We start from the raw sequence: 14,417 nt of genomic DNA, 5'->3' as shown, positions 1-14,417 counted from the left end.
ACTCAAAAATGAGTTCTTCCTCATTTTTGCTTCTCTTTCAACTCTTTGGTGCAGTGCACTTCTTCGTTCCCACTGTTTCTATTACCCTGTGTAGCGGTCTGCTAGGGCTGCCATAAGGAAGTATGACAGACTGGGGAGCGTAAGCAACAGAAATTAATTTTCTCACAGTTCTGGAGGCTGAAAGTCCAAGATCGAGATGTCAGCAGGGTTGGTTCCTTCTGAGGCCTCTCTTCTTGGTTTGTAGATGGCTGTCTTCTTCCTATGCCTAACACGGTCTTCCCTCCGTTCCTGTCTGTGTCCAAATTTTCTCTTCTTATAAGGACACTGGTCATAAGGGCCCACCCTAATGACCTCATTTTCACTTAATCACCTCTGTAAAGATCCCATCTTCAAGTATAGTCACATTGTGAGGTACTGGGGGTTAGAATTTCAACATCTGAATTTTTTGAGAGGACACAATTCTGCCCTTGACACCATAAATACTTGATACCGTATCTTAGATGTTGCATTTGTTGTAATTTATGTGAACATTCATTGTGTCAGTGTATTTTCACTGTACACATGATTTCAGTTTAACATAAACCTGCTCATCCGGAGCCCACGGACTGCTTGGGAAGGTCCACAAACATGCTGAATTTGTGTGTCAAATCTTTTTTTTAACCTATTCATAGTGTTTTATTCTTTTCTTATGTTTTTAAATTTTTTATTTATCTTTCAAATTTCAGAATATTACATAAAAAACAATGGTGAACTATGCCAAAACTTTCCACTTTTCCATCAGACTCTTAAAAAGTGTGTCAGGCAAAAAAAAAAAAAAAAAAAGTTAGGATCTCATGGCTGATGTAAAGGGTTTTCTTCTTGTTCACATTACAATACCTTTCCTATAAGTAACAAGCACTCTAACTTTTGTCTCGGTATTCAACAGACAGGCACATAGCATTGTACGGCCCTGCCAATGTGCCAGACACTGCTTTAAGTGCATCACTTAAAACATTTCATGCTCACAGGGACTCTCTCTGATGGAGATAATATATATTTACAGATGAGGAAACTGAGGCACACAAAGGGCAAGTAACTCAGGTCAGAGTTAGCATACAGTGGAGCCGGGATTCAAGTCTGGATAGTCTGCCTTAAAAGTGCCACCTGGTCCCATCAGCTGACTCTCATTCCTCATCACGTTAGGCGGGAGGATTCCAAATCATATTATTTTCAACTGTAGAATCAAGGCTCTTTACGATTGTTGACATAACTTACACTGTTACCCCAAATTTACATGGGGAAGGAATTTGAAAGTTCTACAAAAGCGCTTGTAGTGTGTGCGTGTCACTGTTGGCAACTGCCAGTATCAACACCCTGTACCTGCATTTAGTCTATAGTTTTGTGTTTCCATAATACAATCACGCATTCAAGCAGCTCCCATACCTCTTTTAAATCCAACCTTTCCATTCGACTGGGACGTATGGACAATGATAATTGCTTCTAAAGTTGAATAATGATCAGAAACTGCTTTAATAATACAAACAACAATCTTTAAAACATCACTAGGTTTTCTACAATGTCATAATCATTTTATGTTGACTCAACATTTTGAAAGGGGGAAAAAAAGCATTCTCAATAAAGTTTTTACTTTTCCCTAGGCTTTGAAAGAATGATAGGATTGTCAATGGGCTTCTTTAAATAGAACATTTTGTCATTTCCACGTCAAAAGATTAACTTAAAGGAGCTGTTAACACTTGCCATGGGCTGGGGTGGGAACAGGAGTAGCCAGGCAGCACTTGCTTTTAGGCCCCTAGCGGCTGCCTTACCTCTACTTGCTTTCACCTTCCAACTGCCTGGAGAATAAGAAGTGCCTTACTGCCTTGGGTAAAAGAGGCTTCATTGACAAAACACAACTGAAAAGGAAAGTAAGTATAAATCGCACCTTTCTGTAATTTGGAAAGATTTGTGTTCTCCTAGTTTTTCAGAAATTATAGATGTAATCATGAACCTGTGTTTGTTCTGATACCTTTTTAAAACTCAATAAATGTGTAGGGGAAAAGAGGTATATTTTAAGGCATAACGAGTCCTACATGCCTTAGGACCGTATCAAGATTCCTTAAGTAAATGAAAATGGGAGCTCCTCAGACTGAAGGCTGCCAACAGTGAGGTGAGTCATTTAATACATGCTTACATATTTATGTATTTCTTTCGCTTAGCTTCTTGGCATACTTTCTGAATGACAATTGCGGTGGGAAATTGGAAAATTTTGTGAATAATTAGGATGCTCTTTGAATCTATTGGAGTAAATGCATGACATCCTAATAGGCAAAAGATGGTGTGTGAGTGAACTCCTCATCTATGGAAATTGTCAATCCAATTATTTCAGCTAACTCACCCATTAAATCAGATCTCTGCCCAATCAATTATTAGATTATCAGTAGTAAAGACAGCCTGAGATTCCAGATGAGTAATGCTTGGGCCAGCACGTAAGCACAACTGTAATTTTCATGAAACAGGCAACTGGTTTAGCCCCAGGATAGGAGTTGTTCAATTACTTTCCATGTTTTTATTTTTTGTGTCAAATCAAATACCTAGATTAGAAATAACTGTCTCTCCTTGTTGGTACTCATTTTTTAAAAGAAAAAAATTCACCCACACATATACAGGCTTAAAAATGCTTCTTCCACAGCTCATAGAGATAAAGAGATTTACCTGAGATTATATTTCTCAGGCTCACCAATTTTCAATAAATTCAGCCTCTTACTGGGTGCGTGCTCTCAAGAGAGGCTGGCTTTGTTTGCGGGGTAACGATTACCACCTGGGAGGAAAGGCGCTTTAGGTAGCTGTCTTGTAGGTGAGACCATTACTATCCAGAGGAAAATCGATTAGGAGTCTCACTGGAACTCTTTTGCACGCTCAGACAAAGACAATCTGGGAATGAGAAACACCACGTGGCTTCTCCCTCTGGCCCCAGGGCAGTCGCGGAGCAGGTGCATCCAGTTGCACTCAGGTCAGCCTGAGCCCTGATTTGGGGCCACATGCAAACGAAGCCACTTTAAAACCAGAGATGTTGTCCTAAAAGGGCAGGGCTCCTTTAGGTAGACTTGGGGGGCTTCAAAGAGAAAAAGAAAGTATACTTGATGTTTAGAGTGTGATCAAGCTATTGTTTTTAAATCACTGTTTACAAAAGCCCTTACATTTTTCCTTTCTTTCTTTTTGTGACACTGTAGATTCTCTGCCCACGGCTGTGGATCATCTGAATTTTAGAGTATGTGTCCCAGCTCCTGTTGGATCTCTTATTGCTCTGGACAGTCTGTCCTTCAGAGGGCTTAAATCCTTACTGCAACCCTGGACATGTGCTCTCAAAATTGCCCCAAAGTCTCACTTGCAGATTAGGGATCCCAGCTCCCCTAATGTTCCATATGCCGGATTTCTTCCCTTTCTCCTGGGGCAGACCCCTGGGTGGCTTGTGAGTTAACAACCAAACTTTTCATTGCCAGAAGAGTGTCATTAAGATTCTTGTGAGAACTAGACATGCCACACTATTTCCCCCCACCCGTAACAATGACGCAGCTTGTTTGCCCATGCAATGCTGTGTTTCAATTTAATGCAGCACATTGGCACTCTGGGGACTCAACCTTCTCTGGGTGAGGAATTAAGCAAGGTGACAAGTGATAAGGCAATCCAGGTGACCGGGGCTTCAGACAGGGCCACAACTTCCCGTCACCTTCCTTGTACCGGAAGGGGACTGTTGGGGGTTGGCAGCTGGGCTAGGGTCTCAGCTGCCACATGGTGCAGAGAATCAAAGATGCACGTTTAAAATGCAAGCGCTTGTTCCCAATCTGTCTCACTAATGTTGTTGCAAGCTTAACTGCCGGCGCTCGGGGCGTGAGAAACTCACTGACGAGGTTTGCTCCTATGAAGGCGGTTTTAATTGATAGCACTGGGCGGCGAGATCACATTTCCTCCCTTTCCCTGCTATTCGCACCCCTTTTGACTGAAAGCAAAGCAACCTTTTCCCTCGGTTTATTTATTTATTTTTGCCCTCCGGGCCCGGTGCTCGCGCGCTGTGAATGAGAGGCAGCGCCGCTAGGGGGCGCTGCAGCGTGAAGAACGGCCGAGGCCGGGGCCCTGGGGCGGAGCGGGGTCGTCACGCTTTCAATCACAGCTCTGTCCCTGTTTCACTCTAATGAGGGAACGGTCCCATTACTTCATGCTGAGGCTGGCTCCAGAAGCGATCCCCTTGATGGCCGTTTTCCTTTAATATAAGTTTAAACATTTGCAATCAAAGGCAGCTCTGATTCGAAATTTAGGCCCGGGAGTGCTGTCTTCAAATATGCTGCTTTTCGCCTTTTCCGTCTGAACCCAGACGGTTGCCGCTCCCACCGCCCTTCGAGGGGACCTCGCAGGGTGGGCGGGGGCCTGCCGTCCTCCGACTTCCCTTTGCCTGTCCCCGGTCACTCTTTTCCATTGATATTTCTTACAGGGAAAGAGCCCTTGGTTTGGGGAGGGGGTGTGTGTGTGTCCTTTTTCTTTTGGATGCATATGCCCTTTTGGCCTTTGTCTTCCAACTTTGAAAATCCGCAGCTTGTTTCATCATGTCATCAAAGGGTAGTGGAGTTTTAGGGCTCGGCTAGGGCGGCGTGGGCGTGTGTGGGGGCGACGATGAAAAGCACAGACACACTGAAGTGGGGGGGGGGCTGGAGTGGGGACTTCTGTCGCGGTCTGCGGGCAGACGCTGCAGGGTGTCGGGGGAGACACGGGGACTTTCTCGGGGGTCTCATCCCCCTCCCTGGTCATTGCAACTCCTGCCCTTTACTCCCTAACCCCCTCCGTTCTGCATCGCTGCAGCTCTCAGCGAAATCGCAGACGTCCAAATTCCTGCATCCCTTTCTCCGCCCGTGATTCTGTGTGATCTCCCCGAGGCACGCGCCCCTGTTGATCGTTTCTTTCTAATGTGCTTTCTTGTCGTTCTTTCGCACTGTCGCCTCTCACTGCCTCACTTTCCTCCTGTCAGCCTCCTAAATCTGGGGTGCTGCCACTCCCATCCCCCACCCCCACCCACTTAACCTGTGAATCCATCCTGGCGCCCTGACTGCGCCCCTAGGATCTTCCCTGGGGGCTCCAAGCAGACACTACCGATTGACCAAAGTCGACACGGTGGATGATAGCTCCTTTCCAGCGCGCTCTAATTGTGCCGCTCCGGCTGTCCTCCATGCCATTTCATTTGGGTATCTGTCCTTTCCCTGCATGGCATCCTGCCTTCCCACGGTTTCAGTTAGTACTCAGATGCTGAAAACACCCCAGTCTCTATCTCCAGAGCAAATCTTTCCTCTGATCTCTAACATCAATAATTGCTAAATTAAGTTAAAGCTGCCTCCTTACACATTTTAAGTTCAGCCTAAAGGTTTCTGCATCTATAGTGAGCTGTAGGCTAACTGGGTGTGTAAACAGACCGTAACCTTGTACCAATCACAGAGTTTCCACCAATCACAGGCAGCCACTGTTCAAACCGTGTTCAAATGAGGCAAATGCCAGGCTGTAACCAATCCAGCTGTTTCTGTACCTCACTTTGCTTTTTCTGTCCATAAATATTATCCTACTGTGTGGCACCCTGGAGTCACTCTGAACCCATTCCGGTTGGGGTAGGGGGAGGCTGCCCGATTCTCGAATTGTTCTTTGCTCAATTAAACTCTGTTAAATTTAATTTGTCTTAAGGTTTTCTTTTAACATAGTTCTATAACCAGTTGGATTTCTCAACCTGGAACTCCCACAAACACTTCTAATTTAGCATGTCCAAAACCAGGCTCATTATATGCCCCCAAATCTGGGTTGCCTATATTTTCCAACTTTATTAATGGTATCATTATCCATCCAGTAGCCCAAGCTTCCTTCTTTCCAATCCCTCACCCCCCTGGCCTATCATGGCTGCTTCCCTCCCCTCAAAAATCCAACTATATATATGGTAGGTGCCAAATGAGTAAAATGGATATTTATTTGGTAGAGAGGGCTTTAGCTTCTTCATAATCTCCATTAAGCCACCACTCCCATTCAGTCATCCCATGTAAACATACACTCTAAGTGTAATGGGGTCATTTCTCTGCAAGCAGAACTTCCCCATCCAACCTTTCATTAGAGGAAAGCAGCCTTTAACCCTTTGTATGTGAATTTTGGAGTTCTCTGCAAGGGCAAGCTATTTAAAGCATAAATCTAGTCATACCACTTGCCAACTTAATAAACCTCTACTTTTTCTTTTCTTCTTCTTCTTTTTTTTTTTTGCCTATAACATAAAGCCCAAACCTCTTAGCATGTTATCTGAGGCTCTGTCTGGCTCCAGTCTACGTTTCCAACCATGTTTTCTGCCCTTTTTTCCCCCACATCTAGCCTGGCATGTTGCTTATGCACTTAATTAGTTGACATTTCCAGGAGATTTTCCTTGCAATTCTTTTTGATGTACCTTTTTTTCCTAAATCTCTATTTGATCACTGAGCTCACATGTTACTTCTGTGTAACCTTCCCCAACTCATCCAAGCGGACCAATCGGGATCAGGTACTGTCTCTTCTGTGTTCCCCTAGCGCAGGATACATTTCTCAGTAGCTCATATCTTATAGAGTTCTGACTGTTTGGGTGTCTCTCTCTCTCTCTCTCTCTCTCTGCCACCAGATTCTAAGTTCCTAGAGGGAAAGACTGCCTGCTGATTTTTCAAGTCACAGCACCTTGCCTGGTATCTAGCACATGGCAGATGTTCATTCATTGTTTTGTGAATGAAGGAGGCAGTGGATGTGCTAAGAGAGGAAATGAGTGTTATTGATGACAAACTGTTGCAATTTTGCTTCAGGCCAATCCTAGCAAGGACATTTGAAATCTAGAAGTGTGGTTCTGTGCTCTGCAAAGCACAAAGGAGCCCCATCCCTGCCCCGCCCAGCTGGAAGGAGGGGCAGAATAAGATGGTGTCTATGGAAGTTTAAACTTTCTTTGTACTTTGGCCAGTCTCTTTCTTTCTCTCTCTCTCTGTAAGGGAGGATGGTGACAATAGAATTATCTCAGCATAAGATTATCTGTAAAATAAGATTATCTACAAAAATGTAGGTGGAAATGGTTTGGGGGAAGATAATTAAGCTGGGAGGATTTTCAATACTTTTGTATTTTTGTTTGAATGTTAAAAGTAATACATGCTTATTTTTTAGAAAGCTTGGATAATGTAGAAATTATGGATGAGAATCTTAACATCTGATTATTTAGATGCGTCTCGTTCCTGGAATATTTCTTATATCCTATTAATTCTAAAGGAATAGATAGAAAAAGCAGGGGGAGTGAGGTGAAACCTAGTTTCCATGTAAGTTTCTAAAATGATTTGCCTTCTGTGTTTGGGAAAATAGTAAACTCATAAAAATATGTTTATTTAAAACATATTGGCCCCTGACTCTGTACTAGACATTGTGGAGGAAATAGCATTTTAAAAGCGGCATGAAAAAATTCACAGGTAAAAACTTGTGGGACATATGTCACATGAATGATAAGGAGTTTGGAGGAAGGAGGCAATCAGATACCCAAATTAAAAGCCTTATTGAAACATACCCACAAAACACAAATTCCCATGGTGGAAATAATTAAATACAATGAAGATGCCGACAGGTTCCTTGTATGTTTGAGATTTAGACAATTAAAGATCCTCTAGGGTTTAGTCTCTATAGATCTTAGGTTGTTCCAGTCTTAACTGAACTATTTAGTTTCTTCCAGCCTTATTCTGTTTCCTTGGTTCTTGATCCATGTACCTTTATCAGAACTGTTGCTGTTTTATCAACAAGAATATTTATGTTGAATATTGGTGAGTCGTGACAAGGTTCCTGATTGTGCACAAGACTGATGCGGCTTTCTTTATCAGGCCTCATTAGCTTGCTTACAGTAATAGTGTAAATATTAATACTACTGTTCTGGCTCTTTCCTATCCTACAATTTCAGGATCTCCAACAGCCAGTAATTTTTAGAAATCTTCAGAGGGTATATAATGTTGCTCATGAATATAATCCTGTTAGCCCCTACAAGGCATTTTCATTTTCCTTCTTTTCAACAACATATCCTAACATATTCTCCACTGTCTTTAGTGATGTGGAACCCTGCGATGATGCCTTGTGGCTGTCGCTTCTGGCGCTGCTGCCGGCCCAGCTGCTCTTGGTTACCAATATTTGCTTTTCATTCCTGAAGTTGTGCCACATCAACCTTAAAGGGCATCACTTAGCCCCGTGTTAAAACACTGATAGTGCTGAAGGTCTTTCCTTTCCGACCCCCTTGATGTGACAATGCTGTGTTGACAGATGAAATGAGAGGACATCCTTTCCCCTGCTTTGTGTCACACCCCCTTAGTTCCAGGGCAGTGCTACCTTCTGCTCCCAGAATAACATTGAAAATAAATCTTAAGCTTTTATGGGCAGTTCTCAGCTTTCTAATAATGCTCCTTGTGCCAGAGGACAATCTGAGTGAAGGATACCTGCAGTACTCAAAACGATTCCCACCTTGAATTCTAGGACACTGTCGTGTGACCGTGTGTGTGGTCCTGATGGCTTCCCATAGGGTGAGCTCTTACCTCAGGGTCCTCCACTTCCCGTGTCTTTTATATCTCATATCTCTGCAGAACCTACCCAACTAGCCTGAAAGACATACCCAGATGTGTCTTTTTATTAGCACAACATAGCATGAAGTCAGGATGGAACTCTACTCTTCTGCTATTAATAGTTCAGTAAAGATGTCCCTCTAGTTGCAGGCAAATTTCTATTGTGGGAACTAGAATAGTGAGCTTGAAGTGCTAATCCCATTTTTCCACCAGAGGGCAGATATGTCATATCTATTGAAACACACTTACCGTATGTTCTCCAATAAAGACGGTGTTAGTAAAAATGTAACCTAAAAATTATGTTCTTGGATCTTTCTCTGCATATCTCTAATATTTACAAGCATCTAGAGAATATTGTATGTATAACATTGATATATATCTTAAGTGAATATATGTATTCTTATAGTGGTTTTACTTATATTTTCCCTTATAGTAGTTTTATGAACATTGAAAGAATGTTTAGTAATAGAAATTGTTTTGTATACCCTGGTTTTCCTTTAAAGCATAAAATACGCATCACACAAAAGGAGATTTTGAGAAGAAATAAACATAGAATTAATTGGCATGGCATACCATTGTGAAAGAATTTTTGTTCTCATGTCCTCCTTTTGCCTGATATATCTTTGAAACAACAATTCTGATATGCTGATTTTTTCCTCTTGAAGTTTTTCTTTTTTCAGGTTGGAGAAGGGCTATCTGCAATTTCTTTCTTTCTTTCTTTTTTCTTTCTTTCTTTTTTGTTTTGAGACAGAGCCTCATTCTGTTGCCTGGGCTAGAGTGCTGTGGCATCAGCCTAGCTCACAGCAACCTCAAACTTCTGGGCTCAAGCAATCCTGCCTCAGCCTTCCAAGCAGCTGGGAATACAGGTGTGCACCACCATGCCTGGCTAATTGTTTTTCCTGTTTTTAGTAGAGACGGGGTCTCTCTCTTACTCAGGCTGGTCTCGAACTCCTGACCTCAAGCAACCCTCCCACCTCGGCCTCCCAGAATGCTAGGATTACAGGCGTAAGCCACCACACCTGGCCCTATCTGCAGTTTCTAAGTGGAAATATTTTGATTTTAAATACCCTTTCTGCCAGTTTGCTTCTATTGACTGGAAATTAAATCCCGTGGAATGTTATGGCTGATGTGTGGTTTTAAGAAGTTCTCTAAACCATGTAGAAAAGGGAGCCTCATAATGGCAATATGGTGCACATCTTCTTATGGATTACTACTTGACTATTGAGAAAACCAAGGTATAGAAATTATCCTGAGGCCCAAATAGAGGGAAATTCTTTATGTTCCTTTATTTGGGCCATGGCTTTTAAAAAATTGGTGCAATGGCATATTTACAATTTTTCAGTAAAGATGTGTTTCTAAAAATACAGAACTGTAGTCTTGTTAGTTTCAAAGTTGATACAGTGCTTAGAGTCCAAAGGTGTTCTGGGGCTTATGTACTCCCTTTGCCTCAGTTCAAAGGAAAAACTTTACGTATCCAGCATCTCACTATTGTTCCAGAGATACCTCCAGAGAGGAAGAAGCCAGAGTAAAAGGCATTGCATTAATGTTTTGAAAGAATGAGCATAGAGGCGCAGTGGAATGACATAGAATAAGATCAAAGCTAAAACCTTTGACCATTTCCAGTATGCCCTGCTTTCTCATAGCGTGACTCTGAAATAGGATTACTCTGCTGGGAATGTTATGGTAGCTGACACTCTACACCCCACAAAATTGAGGGTGGGGTGGGCGTGCAATAGGAGAAAACACATGAGGAACAGGAAATATTGCCTCAGCAGATCCCCTTTCTTCTGTCTTTTTCCCTCACCGGTATGGTTTCTCCAAACCTCAAAGATATTTGCCTGGGCATTCAAGTTGCCAATAAACTGCACAGTGCAACTGTACAACACATGCTTCTAGCTGTCTATTTTTTAAATTTAATTTATTTATTGTTTTAGTAGAGACGGTGGGTGGGGGATCTCACTCTTTCTCAGGCTGGTCTCAAACTCCTGGCCTTACTTTTGCTCAGGCTGGTCTCGAACTCCTGGTCTCAAGATGATCCTACTAGCCTAAGCCTCTCAAAGTGCTGGGATTACAGGCATGAGCCAACACGCGTAGCCACCTTCTGGCCATCTATTTCAGCAGCTTAGCTTGGATCTTTGCTGCTTAAAAGCATGGTCCATGGACCAGCCACATTTTCACCTGGGAACTTGTTAGAAATGCAAAACCTCATGCCTCACTCCAGACCTCCTGAATTATTAATAGATTCTGCATTTTAACAAAATCCGGTTGATTGATATCTGTGCTGAAGTTTGAGAAGTGCTGGCTTAGATGATAGTTTTTTGTTTTTTTTTAAGCTAAGGTTTTCTGGAGCAGCGTCTGCCTCTTCCCATTCTGGCTATTTTCTGGGACACTGGTCTACCTGGCACAAGTGATCCAGAACTAGCACTGATCTCATGAACCCGATGCCTAGACTGCAGGTAAAGTCTGCCGGCGTATTACCGTGTTCTCAATACTACTTACTTCTTTAACATAAAATATAAAGTGCAGTTTGCTTTTCATTAAGCAAACCTGACAAAACTCCAACTTACAAGACATAAAATGAGGAAGTGATTATCCGCATGATAAAGGAATCTCTGCTTTACGGAGAAATTTTCTGAATTATTACTTTAAATTGCTTTGGGGTACATTTGAAATAGAATTTAACTCAAATATTGATTCACAGTCCAGTTTTTAAGATGGCGTATAATACATAAATGGAGATATGATTGAACAGATAGTAGTTTGGGGCACATTAATAATAAATTTCTGAAAGAGCTCTTGACCACCCTCCTCATTTCTTTTTCCCATTTCATCCTAATTTCTCAAAATCTACGCTCTGGAATCACTTCTTTTTATTCATCTACCAAGCTGTATAACTCTATTGCTTCACATCCTTATGAAGCCAAAGACTTCACTGAGATTGAATTAGCAGAGGAGATACCTAAAGACGAATTCAAGAAAAATGACCCTCCAGCCTGATGAATAGTAATAATGGTATTATGTTTGATCTGAGCCGGTAAAATCCTCTTCGGCAGTAAAACCCTGCCTAGGGAAAGTGCATACATTCCTGCAGAATGCTGAGCAACAGCACAAAAATATTTCTTGGGCCCCCAAATATTATCTATAACTAGTAAACCACATTGGAACAGCCACTCTTATCCCCAACTCTTCTGTATTCTCATGGCTCTTGTTATAACTCTCTTAGGGTACTAATGTTTCTGTAGTGCAATCTGTGTTTTGACCATTTCTCATAGTGTTTTGGGGGGGGGACTTTTTCTCATTTTTGTGCATCCAGCGCCCAGCACACAGTAGTATTTCACACAAGCTTCTTGGAGGAGATGCTTAGGAATCTACTACACAATTACTGATACTTTTAGAAAGGGGCAAGCATCTGACCTCTGAGCAAAGCAGCTACAAAAAGCTGGTGATACACTGATCTGTTACCTCTTCTTACAAACGCAGCAGTAACACAGTTCATCTAAAATATTAGACAATAAAAATGATCAGTCAGGTGTGGTAGCTCACACCTTAATCCTAGCACTTTGGGGGAGGATTGCTTGAGCTCAGGAGTTCGAGACCAGCCTGAGCAAGAGGGAGACCCCCCATCTCTACCAAACATAGAAAAAATTGCCCAGGCTTTGTGGCGCATGCCTGTAGTCCCAGCTACTCAGGAGGCTGAGGCAGGAGGGTTGCTTGAGCCCAGGAGTTTGAGGTTGCTGTGAGCTAGGCTGATGCCGCTGCACTCTACCTTCTACCTGGGGCAACAGAGTGAGAGACTCTTGTCTCAAAAAAAAAAAAAAAATTAGTATTTGATTTAGAAATTGAGGTAGTATTTGAATATTAATAATGATGCACTAAAGAAGAAGATGAAGAAGAAGAGGAGAAGGAAGAAAACTGTGGCTGCATCATTGAAAAGCTCTGACTATCCAGTTACATCTCAGACTGTTGTTTAGCTCAGAGATGAGCTATGCTTGTGAAGGGAGTTACTTCTTAAGTCAGTACAAAGAACTCAGCTCTGCTGGAAACCTTACTTGTTCACACAGGCAGATAAGGTTTTTAAAAACAGGCCTTCTTTTCTAGGCTTTGCTTAGAAAGAAGAATCAGAATCACATCTTTGTCATCTAAGTAACTGAACTGAATTCAAAAAGTTCTCCCAGACAGATTAAAAACCTGTTAAGGTAGCATATTAGCAGGTGGTTGATATTCTAGAGTAATGTTCTTTATGCAATTGGTGCCGATCCCTCTTGGTGCTAGAATCCCATCCCGACTGCTGTAGTTATTTGGGTCCCCCACGTTCAAACATCTTTCTCTCATACTATCTGGAAGTAGCCTTTAATTCAGAAATTTGTGAAGATATGTTAGTTCATGATGACTGAACCCATGCTTTGGAATGAAAGGCATACGAGTTTTCTATACACTTCAGTACATACAACACATCAAAAGTGATCATAGTAGGGTTCTGGTAGAAACTTCTAATTCTTCCTCACTAAGAAAATTATGAGTGAATGTAAAGGGAAGGGGCCCTGTTCTTGTCTAGTCTGGACATCTCTCTTTCCATTGCATAAAATGCAGTTATCCTCTGAAGAATTTCTTATGCCGCCCCCCATTACTGGTATATCTAGAGATTTCACTTGCTTCCATCATGGCCCCAGTGGCAGAAAAACAAAAGATTTTGTTTTTAGAAAGAAGCAAAATATTCTTTTATTTATAGTACTTAAACACTGTATTCCTAATGAAGCTCATTACCTCCAGCTGACTCTGAAAACTGATGTTTATTACTATTATCCCAAGAATGAGATAATTCTAATAATAGCTCTTTGTTCCTATAGCTTTTTCGTTCTCTCCCCCAATTGCTCTCAAGGCTGTGTCCATCTGCCCTTGTAGTATACTTTCTATGATCTACCCTTTCCTTTCACCACTGTTGACAATAAAAATAACTTTCTGATCAGGGTTACAGCTGAAAATGCCCATATTTCTGTCTAATATCCCATTAGATAGAAATATGGGCATCAGGTGCTTCCCATGCAACACTATTAAATACCTCTATCCCCCAACTGCAGTAACTAAGTAGTGCTTCTCTTTAAAAATTCCATGTCCTGGCCGGACACGGTGGCTCACGCCTGTAATCCTAGCACTCTGGGAGGCCAAGGTGGGTGGATCGCTTGAGCTCAGGAGTTCGAGACCAGCCTGAGCAAGAACGAGACCCCGTCTCTACTAAAAATAGAAAGAAATTATCTGGCCAACCAAAAAATATATATAGAAAAAATTAGCCGGGCATGGTGGCGCATGCCTGTAGTCCCAGCTAACTCGGGAGGCTGAGGCAGTAGGATCGCTTAAGCCCAGGAGTTTGAGGTTGCTGTGAGCTAGGCTGACGCCACGGTACTCACTCTAGCCCGGGCAACAGAGCGAGACTCTGTCTCAAAAAAAAAAAAAAAAAAAAAATTCCATGTCCTGTATCCATCCATTGTAAGGGCAGATACAGAAAAAGATAAAATATAAAGTGGTGTGTGTGTGTGTGTGTGTGTGTGTGTGTGTGTGTGTGTGTGTGTGTGTGTGAATATTTGAGGATAATTGAGATGGCATAAGCAATGGCGTAGGAGCACCAAATTTCTCATGAAAGGGACAAAATAGAAAGTTAAAGCTTCCTAGCACCTCTTGCATCATCCTGGATAGAGCTGGGCCCATTCTACTAAGTGAAGTATCACAAGAATGGAAAAACAAGTACCACATGTACTCATTGTCGCCTTGGTATTAACTGATCAACACTTAACGTACACATATAGTAGTAACATTGATCGGGGGTCAGGC

The 14,417-nt window shown here is 42.2% G+C and overlaps 1 long non-coding RNA gene across 1 annotated transcript; it reads left to right on the top strand.

Annotated features, from left to right (window-relative positions):
• The first annotated feature begins 696 nt into the window (after window positions 1–696).
• On the top strand, window positions 697–6,692 carry LOC123621626. The gene is made up of 4 exons (XR_006729202.1): window positions 697–1,904; window positions 2,032–2,146; window positions 3,210–3,247; window positions 6,644–6,692. It is a non-coding gene; the product is annotated as an uncharacterized LOC123621626 (long non-coding RNA).
• The last annotated feature ends 7,725 nt before the right edge of the window (window positions 6,693–14,417 follow it).

The sequence above is a fragment of the Lemur catta genome, chromosome 16 (assembly GCF_020740605.2).
Source record: "Lemur catta isolate mLemCat1 chromosome 16, mLemCat1.pri, whole genome shotgun sequence".
NCBI classification, from domain to species: Eukaryota; Metazoa; Chordata; class Mammalia; order Primates; family Lemuridae; genus Lemur; species Lemur catta.
Note: the sequence above shows the minus strand (reverse complement) of the source record. Positions and strands in the feature narration are given on the sequence as shown.